Raw genomic sequence first — 15343 nt, 5'->3', positions numbered from 1 at the left:
CTCAGTTGTTGTTAAAACATTCCACTTTCCCCTGGCCCCTCCTGATGGCTCAATTCATTGAATTTATTCAGCTTTGAGTTCAAAGGAAAAAGTACTTTGTGCCCAATTAACTCAGCAGGGGAAGCATGCACTCTGGCAAAGAAGGGGCAGTGGCTTGTCCTTAGCAGTCACTATGAAAACAACCAAAGGCAAAGAACTAACAATCTCTCCAAGCAAAGTTCTGTTAGCAGGCAAGCTTTAAACTTTCAGTCCACTCCACTGACTCTGCTCTATATTGAGAGACCTAGGGGGAAAGTAAAAGCCCACCTCGTGGTCTGCAGCAGCAAAGCTAGGACAGCAGGGAGGTTTTAAACTTCCTTTCTACTCTTCTGATTCTTCATATCACTGGAATGAGAAGGAAGCTAATGGCACTTTCCTCCATCTGCAGCAGCAAATTTTATCCTTTTCCATCATAGAGCTCTGGTGCCAACACAAATTATAAATCCTAGATTTCCCTAGACTGTAGCCATGATAGCCTAAGTTGTTTCAAACCGCTATACTTCAACATTGCAGATGCTTTCTAAAGTCCCTTCCACACAGTGCTGAATTAGGAGAGGAACTGGAATATTTAATCCCAGTTCCCTCTGGGATTCAGGCCTCACACCCACCCCAAACACCAGGTTTTCCCTGGGTGGGGGTAGGGGTGGCTGCATGCCAATCTCCCAAGCCAACATATCCAGAGCTTAGACCCCTCACACCCTCCCAATGCATCATTTTGAAGCATCAGGAGCTTTTGCCAGAATGATCTCAGCATGCAGCCAGGCCCCTCGCATAGGTTTTGGGGGGTAAATGGGGGGGGGAGTGGGGCATCATCCCACTCCTTTGGGCTCTTGGACCCAAAAAACCAGGATCACAGTGGGGCCCACACCTGGAAAGATCTGGATCTTGCATTAAGGTCCAGATCTTTCCAGGTGTCTAATTAATCCAGAGTCAACTGGGATATCCCTGTTTACTCTGGATTAATTCAGGTCTGATTGAGGAATCCAAACAATGCATTTTGGCCTGCAAGGGCCCTAAGATGGCATTTGGCAAGGAAAGCCCTATTAGAAAAAAACTTAGGGAGTTGCCATGGAAATGAGAAAATCGAGAAGTGATACAGTAACCTTCCTTAAATATGTGAAGAGATGTTATGCGGAAAATGAAGAAAGTTTGTTTTCTACAGAAGGCAGAACACAAACTGATGGCATTAAAACAAAGAGACCACATCTCAATATTAGGAAGAACTTCCTGATAGGAGCTGTTTAACAGAAGAATGGACACCTCTGGGGGCAGTGTACTCTTTCCTTGGAAGTCTTTAAAAAGGGGTTAGGAAGTTTTCTTGCATGACAGCAGGTTGAATCTGATTGTACTTTCAGTTCCTTCCAACTATTCTATTAATTCACATCACAATGTATGCCCTGCTTTATACCCTAGTTTAAGTATAGTTAAAATTAGCATCATAGTCCTTCCACATTATGGCATACAGTTTTCAGTGGAGACAGTGCACCCTCTCTGACATTCTCCACTGTGTAAATCACTGGGTGATAAAGACCAACAGCCCATGGTCTGAGCAAGGAGGGCACCTCATTCTGTATTGGCAGGATTGAGTACCCCTGTCGAGACTATCACCCACCAGTGGTGATAAGTTATTGAGTGATGGGATTTCCAAGGGATCTTGCACTACATTTGAAGAGAAAAGAAAATTGGCTCAACCTGGTTTTGTTGACAGACTTGAGGAGTCAGGGGAAAGAACGGTGAATACAAAACAGTAGATACTGCTGCTGTCCTAGAGGAAATGGGCAATTCATCTGTTTAACCATTCTCTTTATAACCCTTTGCAGAAGATGGAAGGGCACCCGTTCCTTTTTTATGGGAGACCTGAGAAACATTAACTTGCTTTACCAGCATCTGTTTTCTCAGTCTCAAATTCACAGCCTCCAATATAGACTTGGAAGTTTGGACTGCCACCAGGACTGCTGCTGCTATCATGCATAACACATGCTGCTAGTGCTTTAGTCTTGTTATCTCTCTAACGGTGCCTCTTGTTCTTTTAACAGTTTGTTCAGTTCAGGAAGAAGGGAAGGACAGGATGCCCTTGGTTCAGTACAAAAGCCTTTCTGCCTTCTTTGGTTTGTTCAGCCTGGCAAGCCTGCAACAGCGCAAAGAGGCTTTTAAAATGAATCATTTGAGGAAGATACTCTGACAAGCCTAAGCAAGCATGCTGCCATGGCTTATAATGAAAACAGCCCAGGTTCCAGCTTGTCAAAACTCATATCTGATAACAAGCACAGAGTCATCTTGCAATGGTGGGAGTGGAGGGGGAAATTTAAATGCAGTTTGTTATAGGGCATTTTTATGCCATTTAGAATATTTGAACACTAGATGAATACAGTATCATGACAGAGGTATTTGGCAGATATGGGTCTTCTATCTTCAGAGGACTATCTCAGGAGATGTGCAATTTTCATAAGTTGTATAGTTGTATATTCCTGCATGAGCGTGGTTGTGCTAGATGGGCCTTATGATCCCTTCCAACTCTAAGAGTCTGTGATTCTCTCCATCCTTGGACCCTCCCAGTCTGGGAGGTCTGGAGAGACCTTTGCCAGCAACTGCTCCTCAGCTTTAGAACTCTCTGTCATGGGAGGATCAGTTCATCCTCTATATTAGAGTTGGTTAGGTTCACTTCGTTAAAATCTTAAATTCATCAAAACCTATTGAATTTGGTCTTTCGAATCAATTTTGAACCATGTAGGAAAAGTAAGAGGTGTAATTACGATTTGAACCACTTACCCTTTTTATTCATAAATATTTCATAATATTCGGAACTCTCCCAAGGTTATTTTAATTTTCACAAGCATTAAGCAACTTTTGTAAAGTTTTGCTTCCCAATGCAAAGGAGGGATGAGGTGGGCGTGCCTAAACACAGCCATTGTAGTTTGTGAAGGGAAGGCCCTCAATGGGAGAGATTGCAAAAGGCCCTGTTGTTAAACTACATTTTCCATACTGCCTTGCTGCGCATTAGCCAAAATGGCCAAGCAGCAGGCTCCTCCTCCTTCTCCTTTTCTGCATTACTGGCTGGATTTTCCCTCCGGAATTTGCATTCAAACCGAATTTTCCTGAGTCCCCCCACCCCTTCTCACGGTTTGGTAACTGGGAGTTTAGCCAGGCAGGAGGCAGCAGGAGGATCAAGTCAATGCTGGGTTTAAAAAAAAGGAAAGGGGGAAGACAGGAGAAAATGAGAAGGGAGAAAGGAGAGGGTGCTTTCTGTTATAGATCAGTGGCACTAAACGTTGATTGGGATATTGGTTAAAGCAACCAATTTTGGAAAGAAAGGAGAACCTGTCAGAAGTACCTTCCTTCCCTTCCTCTCTTCCTTCCCTCCTTCCTTCCTTCTTTCCTTCCTTCCTTCCCTCCCTCCCTCCTTTCTTCCTTCGTTCCCTCTCCTGCCTCCCTCCCTCCAGGTGGATCAGGCAGATCTTATAGCGGAACCACTTCCAACTGCTTTGCCTCAATGCTGCACAATCCTGGGAGCTGTAGTTTTGCATGGTTTTTTAGCCTCCTTTGCCAAAGAGCGGCATACTACAAACCCAAGGATCCCATAACATTGAACTGTGGCATGGCTGCATCTAATCCAGGCCTGGGCAAACTTTGACCCCTCCAGGTGTTTTGGATTTCCACTCCCATTATTCCTAACAGCCTGAAGCCCACTGCCTGACTGAAGCCCGGCAGCAGGAGCCAAGTGGCACCAGAGGGGGTGTTGCTGCCTCCTCCTCCTCAGCATTGACAGCCGAGGCAGGCCTGGAGTGGAAGATCCCCTCGGTCAGGAGTGGGCTGAGCGAAAGAGCTTCTGCAGTTTCCCCAGTGCCAGTGCTGTTTTTTCCTACAGCATATGTGTATCTGCCATTAACGAAGCTGTTTCGGAACTTTCGGAAAGTTTTGAAAAAATAATTATTTTTAAAGAAAGTGACTTTAGAATTGAACCACCAGCGCCCCCAACATCCAAAATGAGTTTTGAACCATTTTTTTTTATCAAACAAGCCTACTCTATATGTATTCTTTTCACCTTTGTGTAAAAACTGTCCTGTTTATTAAACAAGCATTCAGCTTTTTCTGATTGAGATAAAAAGTTCTGCTGTGCATTTTAAAAAATCTTGTTTACCACTTGTTCGCTTTAAAAGAAATTTTAAAATTGGATTTTGAATGTTCTAAAATCTTTTGTATTGCATACTGCTACAGATTGAGCATCTTTTACCCATAATTTTGAAATCTGGGATAGTGGCTGAATGGCTGATAGTGGCTTTCTGATGGTTCAGTGTACCACAAGCTTCATTTTCATGCACAAAATTATGAAGAATGTTGCATGTACAATTATCTTTAGGAGAAGTATACAGTCAGTCCCCAAGTGGCGAACAAGATGGATTCTGTAGGTTTGTTCTTACTTTGAATTTGTATGTAAGTCAGAACAGGTACATTTCTTAAATGTAACTCCAGCATCCACAGATTTTGGTATCCATAGGGGTTTTGGGACAAAAGCCCAACAGATAACAAAAACCACTATAAACTAAATTCTCTCTCATCACTCACTAGTGTCAGTACTATTTTCACTTATATAAAAACTACTTTGGATGGTTGGATCATATGAAAAAAGTTGCATCCATAGGAAGAACAAATCTTTAACCACAAAAAAGAAAACATTAACAGCAACATATACAAGGATCTGAAGTCACAAATATTTATCTTATTTGTTATGTATATGCTTCCCATGACTTCATCTGTGAAGAGGACAGAATCACAATTAGTTCTAATCTAACTGGGCTCCATCTTCCAATTTCACTGTCCGGTAGAATATGTCAGGGCCAATGCATATTGAAAAACCTGATTGATAAAACTGTGTTTTATAGCCACCATACCATTTCACACAGTATGTTCCATATTGGTACAATGACACCTGCTCATAAAACAGATCTTCCTGTTTGTAAATTAAAATAATATCCTAGCTTCCATAGAAACAGTGGTTTCTAGGGTTGTGCATTCTGTGTGGTTTCCATGGATAACAGAAAGGTTTCTTTTTTGTTGTGCTGTCATTGCATTTCAACAGAGCACTTGCTAGCAAACATGCAGATTTGATGGATTAAAATGTCATTAACAAAGCACTAAAAGAAAATGGTTGCCCTGTCTGTTGTTGTTTTATTTGCTGAAAAGTGTTTATTTACTCTGGGTTATGCCTAACATTTAGAATGATGGTGAACACAGATATTATTACCTCCAAGCCACCAAAATGACAATGAATACAGAGTGAATGTTTGAGAAATGGCCTGTTACTTAATAATAGCTTTTTATGGGAATGGGCAGATGTGATAGACAGATGGGCGTACTAACAGGACTAAGTGCATTATTAGTTGTTCAGACATTTGTTGAACGTCAGCCAAAAGTACTGAAACATGGCAATCGGACATTGTAAAACATATCCCTCTGGGATTTTAAAAAACAAAACACCACAATATGCAGAGCTTCAAATTTTGGCCCTTTCTGTTGAAGTTAGAGAATCATTATCCAAAATCAGATCATTGGAAGGATGGCCAGAAGGAAAGATCCCTTCTAGATTTTGGATTGCTCATTTTCAATGTTTTGTTTTAAAAAAGCAAAACAAAAAATGGTAAACAAGGCTATTTATCTAGGTAATTTAGTAAGGATGTATAACTTCCTTATGTGAAAAAAGGTACTCCTTAAGGAAAGCTTGCCCAAAATAGTTCTATCACTGAGAAGAAACTATTTCTATGTCCAGGTTAATACAATGTGAAGTCATGCCAGTGGGATTTGCCTGACATCTTTCAGTGGTACTCTTTATCTCAGTGCAGCAAAGGGTGACATGTTTAGTGCAAGCAATTTTATAAATACATGCTGTGTTGTAATACAACTTTTCCCCTTTTCCCTGTTTGAAAAAAAATGAAGTAGAAAGTTGCACAGAGCTTATAGAGGGTAAAAGTTGCCATTTGACTCGACTTTCAGTTTGGAAGTCTTGGTCTGCTTACTTTCCAGGGATATGTCAAGGGCTATTATATGAATGTCTGAAGTGTCACACTATTCTTCATTATCTGCTTTAATCTGTGCAGTAGCTGGCTGATTGGGCACAATAACAAGATTTGGAAGCTGAACGGAAGTTGTAATTAAAGATTTATTTATTTATAATGTACTCTGCCAGGTAATGAATAGTAAGTGTTTTCAAAGACACTTCCTGTCTGCTGACAGTGACATTTGTTAATGGATTCCACATAATCATCTCCAGCTTTGATGTTTGGGGGGGGGGGGGGGGGAGGCATGGCCCATATACTCGAAAGTTTCCACTAAAATATATATTGTCAAAAATATTTGTTCCTGGCAGAAGCTGCAGCTAGGGGTGGATATTGATAAACCATGAGAGTGTGTGACTTGCCCAGGGACACCCAGTGGGTTTCCATGACTGAGCAGGTATTTGAATCTGGGTTTCTCTAAGTCCAAACTGCTACACATATTTGGCTCAGCAGGCATATTATTCATCTAGCATGATGAACTTGTAAATAAAGTGTGTATATTCAGCTCTTTGAAATAAGGACTACTTGGAATTATAAAGTTGGAATAGACCTCAAAGAGTCCATTGGATCATTATCCAATTTAAATGAAAATGGCAGCATGTATTAATCAGTGCTTCTTAGGTTTTCTGCTGTGAGAGGATGGATTTTTCCTCCTAACGTGCCAGGGACCAGTAACATACCTGTGCACATTAGCTAAAATTGTTTAGTTTCTTTCCTGGAAATTCTCAGTGGTCAATGGCTCATAGATTTGATGAGGTTGATTGCTGGAGTTCCCTCCTTTCAGGACACTTTTGCCTCTTTTCAACCATGGAGGGCTATGCATGACTACCAGAAGTAGTTTAACTCATGTGATGAGCTCAGTGCCTCTTTATGTTTGAATAGGGCCCACTGGTGGTGCAGTGGGTTAAACCACTGAGCTTCTGAACTTGATCTGAAAAGTTGGTGGTTCAAATCCAGGGAGCGGGGTGAGCTCCCGCTGTTAGGCCCAGCTTCTGCCAACCTAGCAGTTCAAAAACATGGAAATGTGAGTAGATCAATAGGTACCGCTTCTGTGGGAAGGTAACAGTTAGAGGAAGCCACAGGGAGGAGGGAGCAAGCTTGTTTTCTGCTTCCCTGGAGACTAGGACGTGGAACAATGGCTTCAAACTACAAGAGAGGAGATTCCATCTGAACATGAGGAAGAACTTCCTGACCGTGAGAGCCATTCAGCAGTGGAACTCTCTGCCCTGGAGTGTGGTGGAGGCTCCTCTTTTGGAAGCTTTTAAACAGAGGCTGGATGGCCATCTGTCAGGGGTGATTTGAATGCAATATTCCTGCTTCTTGGCAGTGGGTTGGACTGGATGGCCCATGAGGTCTCTTCCAACTCTTTGATTCTATGATTCTATGCAGTCATGCCAGCCACATGACCTTGGACAACGCTGGCTCTTTGGCTTAGAAATGAAGATGAGCACCACCACCCAGAGTCGAACACTTTACTCACATCTTTAGAACTGTAAAGCAGGTGTGATGGAAACCATCAAAGTTTTCCATCTTGTTTCATTACACATAGACTTAATGTCAGGTGAAACATTTACCTTTACCTTTAGGACACTTCAACCTCTTATCAAACTTGGAGAGGCACTGAGCTCATCAAATGAGTTAAACTATTTATGGCAGTCATATAGAGTCCTCTGTGGTTGAAAAGTGTCCTCAAAGGAGAGAACTCCAGCAATCAACCTCATCACATTGAGAAATTTCCCAGACATAGGACACTTCAGCCTTTTTTCTAGCATGGAAAGGCATGGGACTCGTCACATGATCCGGGGTTGAAAAGAGGCAGAAATGTCCTGAAAGGAGGGGACTCTGAACATGGGCTAACAATCATATCCTCTTATCACACTTTACTCACATCTTTAGAACTGTAAAGCAGGTGTGATGGAAACCATCAAAGTTTTCCATCCTGTTTCATTACTCAGCCATCAGCAGTCTCTTGAATACTCTGGGGTTTGATGTGGATGAATAGGATCCCATAGAAGGCAATGGTTTTAACCTGGATCACTATCTCTTTTATCCTCTGGGGTTTGATTCAAATTCATAGGATCCCATGAAAAAAAAGGTTTTAAATTGGTGTCAAGTCTCCTTTAATGTAAGGGGCTTTGGGCAGGGCAAGAGATGCCTTTGTTTTTGGATATTGTTGTTTCTTCTGATTAAAAACAAAAAATTAATAATAATGACCTTGTGAATGTAAATTAAATGTATTACCAGGTCTTAAGTTTTCATATGTAATTGTGAGTGTGATGAGGGAACCAGAACGCAAAATGATACTGCTGACGATATAAGAGGGCGATTCTCTACTCTTAAAGGGATGGTCGCCCATGCTTTCCTCTCTCAATGTGATGAGGTGGTTAGAGGATGCCAGTGGAAGACAAAACATATCTAGCAACATAATCAATACAGAAGCAGAACAACTACAGAATTAACCAAACAAAAGAAAACCAATATCTTGTTCATGTTTCAGTAAGGAATGGAGGCATTCATAAATCTTTCTCCCAGTTTCTTCCTTGGCTTCACATCTCAGCAAACATCTGTTTATGAGCACTCAGCAATTATTCAGCCCAGTTTCTGTTTATCAGTTCCAGACAAGGAATGGCTTTTCTCCTTTATTTACATTTTGTACAATAACTCACAAGGAGTCTCGTTATGCAACAAACAGCAGACTCGACAAACAGCAGACGTAACATGGCGATGATCAAACTTGTTATTTCACTTTTCATTTATCAGTTTGTACAACCCTCAGGAAAGTTCCATCAAACATCTGACCGGAAATGTACCTGCTATGTCCATCTTCACATTCTACTTTCTGAACTCTTTAACTACTAATTTCTCTACTGCTTAGAAAAGAATGCTACTTTTTACTGCTGCTCAATTTAATTATATTTTCCATATATCTGCATTATAGAAGGCCCCAAACTTTCCTATATTTATGAAGATTCAAATCTTATGTCATAACCAGAATACAGTTGTATTGAATTATGAATCCGAGGATGCTTTAGGATGGAGCCATCACTGTTAAAGTGGTATCAAAAAGCTGTGAAAATTTATAGTCTATACAATACCCCGACAATGGCAAGGGGCAGGATTTCTTGCTTGCTACAACACAACATATTGTGCATTTACATTGAGAATAGTATATTTGGAATGGTCAGCGTTAACCCATAGGCAGCCACTGACAGAGAGCTACACATTGATTGTGAGAATGCATCAAGTGTCAAAACTAGCCAGAACAAAGGAATCACATCATTGTCTATTCAAAGTTCCAGCTATACATTTGCCATGGGGAGAGCCAATAACCAACTTGATAGAGCTATTCTAAGTCCATCTTGTTGCCAGGTTCATATTTCAACTTAAAGCCCTAGTGATTTCTGCTTGGACAGTTGTGTGCAGCAGTGTTAGAAGGCTTTTTTATCCAAATATAATATCGTGGAACTTGCAATTTCCCCAGAATGTAGATTTGTTCTCTTCACTGCAATACACATGCACACACTTCATTGAAATATATCTTTTTTCCCCTGCCCCACCACTGTTAGTCATGGTAAAGTCCAATTAAAATTAATAGGACAAGTTAATAAGAACATCCTTATTTTCTGTTGATTTCAATGCCACTAATTGTAGTCAGATGCAGATTACCACATGCATAAAATGTCCATGTTCCTACTATTGTGGAATATTGTCAACCTTATGATGACTTCTTCTACTTGTCTTGGAACTTTTTCCCTTCACTTCTGATTATGGAAGTCAAACAGCCCTTTGGAAATGAGAAAAATATAATTTGGGGGCTGAATGATAAAAAGATTCTAACATAGAAAGTGAATCTCAGTAATAAGCAGAGGCTAATTGGAAATGGACTTTAGCACCTCTGAAGGAGGTCATATTGTGAGTCACAGTCTAATGGTGAATAATACTTGAAAAAACAATCAGCTCTCTAACACGACAAGAATGATTTGCAGTTAATAATAGAGGGGGGAAAGGCCAGGCTTTTCAGTTACCCTTGGTTTCACATAGGACAAAATAAAATACCACTTCAGCTCCTGGGAGCTGCTTGCTTTCTTCCCAGTCATTAGTGCTTAGTTATATCTTAGTGATAAAATCTGTCATTGCTGACTTTATTGACATTAAAGTTGATTTATTTGCATGCCTAGCGAGTAAGAACTGAATTATGCCAGCATTCACGTTGCTTGAATACTTCAGATCGCAAGTGCATCGCTAGCTTAATTGTCTTTTGCTGCTTCACTTGCTTTCTAATCTTGATGGAAAATACTGGACCAAATTCTCCTTCGCTCAGCCACTGCTGCATTGCTTATATAAAGTGAGGGGAAAACTGGCTCCCAAGACATCTAAGGCAAACATCAAAACGGGGCAAAGAGGCAGCAATAAACTAATCAAATACTTCATAACTATGTTTGTAAAAAGTCACTTAATATCCAGGGAGAATGGAAAACTTTTTAAATGACTTTTAAATATTAGTCTTTCAAATGGAGAAACTTCCACAATGGGAATGAGATAATTTGGCATACACAATTAATGGTCAGTTTACAAGTTTAGCATTTCTGATTGTATCTACAATCAAGAGCAATAAGAACAAATGCAGTTGGTGAATAAACTAATATATTGTTGTGAATATACCCTCCTTACTCTTATTTTTTTCAATGTTTGTATAAAAGGAATGCTGTACAAATATATTAAGGTTTTTTCTAGTTCGTAAAAATGGGATCATTTCTTATTAATAAGGACATATAGGATGGTGAAAAGGAGATATGACACCTAGGGTTCCTGAAGTTTGCAGAAGTAGAAATCTGGAGTCTTTGCAGAAAACACAAATTCTGAAGGAATTCTAAGAAGAAAATGGAAAGGCTGTTTATAAATGGTTGCAGTGATAAATAAAAGAGGGAATGACAATGGAAATTGGAAGTTTAGCACTGTTAATTTAAAATGCCCATACAGTTTCAGACCACAGCTATGAAAAATCACTTTTGGAATTACAACTGCTAGAATAATTTCAGACCACAGACTACAGAGCATGTTGTCTGAGAAATTTTGGAAGTTGTAGTCCAAAACCTAACTTTCCCCAGCCTTGATAAATAATATAGAATGCTCACACCCAACAGTTGAATTGTTGTTATTGAATTGTTGAATTATTACTATACTGATTGTCTTATTTTCACATCCAGTTCACATTTACTAGCTGTAGTCTGTCAGGTTTATTTTATTGTTGTATCTCCTTGTGTTATCTCAAATTTACAGAAACCACATCCCCGGGAACAATTGCAATTTGCTTCACATCAGAACACTGCCTTCTCTTCTCGAAAGTCCAGGTGACAATGGATTGGAGAAAATCCATATAATTGACCTTAAGTATGTAATACTTGCATCCAGATTTTTCTGAAACAATATGTGAAGCTGGGTAAGATTCAATTCTCACACCACAACTCAATTGTGCAGAATGACTCCCACAATACTTTAAAAGCTGAGAAGAGAGTAGGATGCGTGATTGGCTCCCATTAGATTCGTGACTTACAACACCAGTTTAATAGTTCAGCAGGAAGCTGGTTGCTTTTGCATTATTCATTCTGACACAGGATGCTTACAAGATATTTCAGGAATCCTGTAGTTTTAAACTGTGTAATGAAATGTTGCCACCCATGAATAGTTGCACTAACATAAAGCAGTATTAATTGAAGACAAATATTCCAGGATCCGGCTGGATTTTTTTTTTTAAATCACTGAGCATATAAACAGAAGGAAACCGTTTTTAGAGCATGTTGTTAAACATCCTTGGAGAGATGACAGCCTTCACCGACTCCTTTAGATGATTGTGGAACAACACTCCCAGCCTTCTTGTCATAGCACTGAAAATGAACCCAGAACAAATTTACGCTCAGCATAATGAAGGTGCAGAAGGGCTACAGCAAAGGGATGCTGAATTTTCAAACTGGAAATATCTCAAACAAGCTCTTCAGTTTGAGGAACAGAAAATTATGAAATGAACTATAAATTGCAGCTTGGGTTACATTTAACATACTTCAGTGTTTAATACTCCTCCATTTTATTTATTCCTTGTTGATATAAGTGTATATTTCTCAAACGTATTTTTTTGGGGGGGGGGGTAGGGTGAGAAATGTCAAAGAACACTAGGGACAGAAGAGATTTCACAGAAGTATCAGCACTGTTAGGTATTCTGGAGTGACGGAAGGTATAGATTCAACATCTCTTATGCCAGTGGTTCTCAACCTTTCTCATGCCGTGACCCCTAGATACAGTTCCTCATGTTGTGGTGATCCCCAAACATAAAATTATTTTTGTTGCTACTTTTAGTACTGTAACAAATTGTAATGTAAATATCTGATATGCAGGATGTATTTTTATTGTTACAGATTGAGCATACTTAAAGCATAGTGATTCATCACAAAAACAATATGCTTGGGGGAGTATGGACAACAGATGATGGGATTTGCAATACATTCAACTGATTCAGCTCTGACTTCCACATACCACTGAGACCCCCATGAATTATAGACCTGGACCAAACTTGGAACAGAGAACCCCCATGTCCAACAGAAAATACAGGAGGGATTTGGGAGGAATTGACAGTGATTTAGGGGAGATGTAGTTTACCTACATCTGGAAAGCACTGTGAACCCAAACAACTATGGATCTGGACCAAACTTGGCAGGAATACTTAATATGCCCAGATGTGAACACTAGTGGAGTTTGAGAAAAATAGTCCCTGACATTTGGGATTTGCAGTTGCTTGGAGTTATAGTTCACCTACCATCAAAGAGCATTCTGAACACCAACAATGATGGAATTGAACCAAACTTGACATGCAGAACTCCCATGACCAACCGAAAATACTGGAGAGGTTTGGGGAAAATAGACCCTGACATTTGGGAGTTGCAATTGCTTGGAGTTATAGTTTACCTGCCATCAAATAGCATTCTGAACACCAGCAACATGGATTTGAACCAGACTTAGCATACAGAACCTCTATGACCAACAGAAAATAGTGGAGACATTTGGGGAAAGTAGGGAAAATAGGATTGGAGTTATAGTTCACCTGCCATCAAAGAGCATCCTGAAAATATCTCCTGAACTCCTCCTCCCCATATGGAGGCTCCGCTGGAAGAGAACAGAGAGGAGGAAGAAGAAGAGCCCAGAGGAGAAGGAAGACGACAGGTGGGAAGAGAATGGCGCAGGGCAGCAGCAGTAAGATTTGCCCTACTTCTTGTCCTCCAGGGTCCTCCTCCTCCTCCTCTCCATTTGGAGAGCCCAAATTGAGAGGACGAGGAAGAAGAGCCCAGAGGAGAGGGATGAAGGTAGGCCTCGCTGCTGCCACTGCCTCGCGCTTCTCTCGCTGCTCTTCGAGGCTTCCACCAGAAGTGGAAGCCTCGAAAAGACAGGGAGAGGAGCGTGGGGCAGGAAAGCAGCAGAAAGGCCTTTTCTCCTCTCCATTCTTTTCCGGCGGTGCCTCCAAATGGAGGTACAGGCCTTGCTGCTTCTTCTTCCTCCTCGCCGCCAGATTTGCCTCCCCTCCAGGCCTGGGCCCTCCTGCATTGCCCATTGCAGGGAGGTGGAGGGGTGGGGCCAAAGGAGGTGGCATCACAACCCCTCCGAAATGGTCACTTGACCTCTCTGGGGGTCACGACCCCCAGGTTGAGAACCGATGCCATATGCAGAAACATCTGAGCACTGTAGGTTAACGGGTAAATCAGGATCACAAAATACTCCAGAATTCTTAACATGGGCAGCTGGGATAGTGATACTTTTCCTTTCTGTTAGTTCAATATATACAGATGTTGTTTCATGCATACAATTATTATAAATATTGTGTATAAAATTCCCTTCAGATTATGTGTATAAGGTGTATATAAAACATCAATGCATTCTATGTTTAGACGTGGGTCATATATCCAAGCTATCTCATGTGCATAGATACAAATACAGGTATTGTATTCCAAAATTCAAAATAGAGTACTCTAATCCCAATACTCAACTCGTATTTATATCTTACTCTTTAACATACAATCCTCAGATGTTTCTGCATCTGATTAAATTGCTAGGAGACTCTCCTTTCTATGGGATGTAACTCTCATAAGTTGATAAATGGTTCTTGCCATCCTTAGGAACCCCTCTCTGAGTCATGGGAATTTCAAGAAAAATCATCAGTAGTACTCAGCCTACGTTACTACCAGTCTCCCTCTTTTTTACCCAAAAGAGGTGTAAATGTTTTAAGAATATGATTCTTCTTAAGATTCATTCCCACCAGGTTGGATAAACATGTTATTCAATTTCCCCATATTGTGATAATTCTTCAAAAAAGTCATCCTCACAGCATGAAGATAGTCTTCCCTTTAAGAATCGACACAGCCAAGGGTAGATAGCTGCTAAGATTATCAGACTATGTTCTAAATACGACGCGATGAAAATGGACTTCTGTTGGGTGTTCAGGAAATGTGAGAGGATCCATACATTATTGTGCACTGGCTGCTAGATCATGGGGTGTATCCCTGCTGCAGAATTAATACAGTTTGGCACCACTTTAATTCCATGGCTTAATGTTTTGGGATCATGAGAGTTGTTGTTTTACAAGACCTTTAGCCAAAGAGTGATGCTTACTCACCAAACTACAGCTTCTATGCTTCCATAGCACTGAGCCATGACAGTTAAAGTAGTATTGAACTACACCAATTCTACAGTATATGCACCCATAGCCACATGATTCTTAGTTGTTCTTTCCACACACACATGTGACTATATATAGGGAAAGTAAGAAATAGTCTGTAAGGACTATTCAAAGACTCAGGGGAGAGGGATGTCTCATTGATACTAATGACTTTGACCAACTTCTGGGACATTTGATTTGGCTAGCTGGAATTCCCCAAAATGAAGACTTGTGTGAGTGTATATACAATAATGTTTGGGTGCTTAGGGATAAAGGAAACTGAAAATCTGTATCAATGGAAGTAGAAAAGCTGGGGCTTTATCTGGGAACTCCAAATAGGCCAGTGATTCTGAGCTTTCAATGAAGTCAAAGAAAATTTGAATTTGACCTGAATAATCTAATGAAAAAGCTTAGAAAGCTCAAACTCATTACAAAGTGACATTAAATTGGGAATTCCAGTTTAAGAGAACCAAGTGACTGCCAACACAACTTCATTTATAAACTGATGTCATCAGAATGGACAGCAACTGACCAAGAAATGAATCTTGGAATACTT

Source organism: Anolis sagrei, chromosome 1 (assembly GCF_037176765.1).
Source record: "Anolis sagrei isolate rAnoSag1 chromosome 1, rAnoSag1.mat, whole genome shotgun sequence".
NCBI classification, from domain to species: domain Eukaryota; kingdom Metazoa; phylum Chordata; class Lepidosauria; order Squamata; family Dactyloidae; genus Anolis; species Anolis sagrei.
This window is presented reverse-complemented; position numbering follows the sequence as displayed.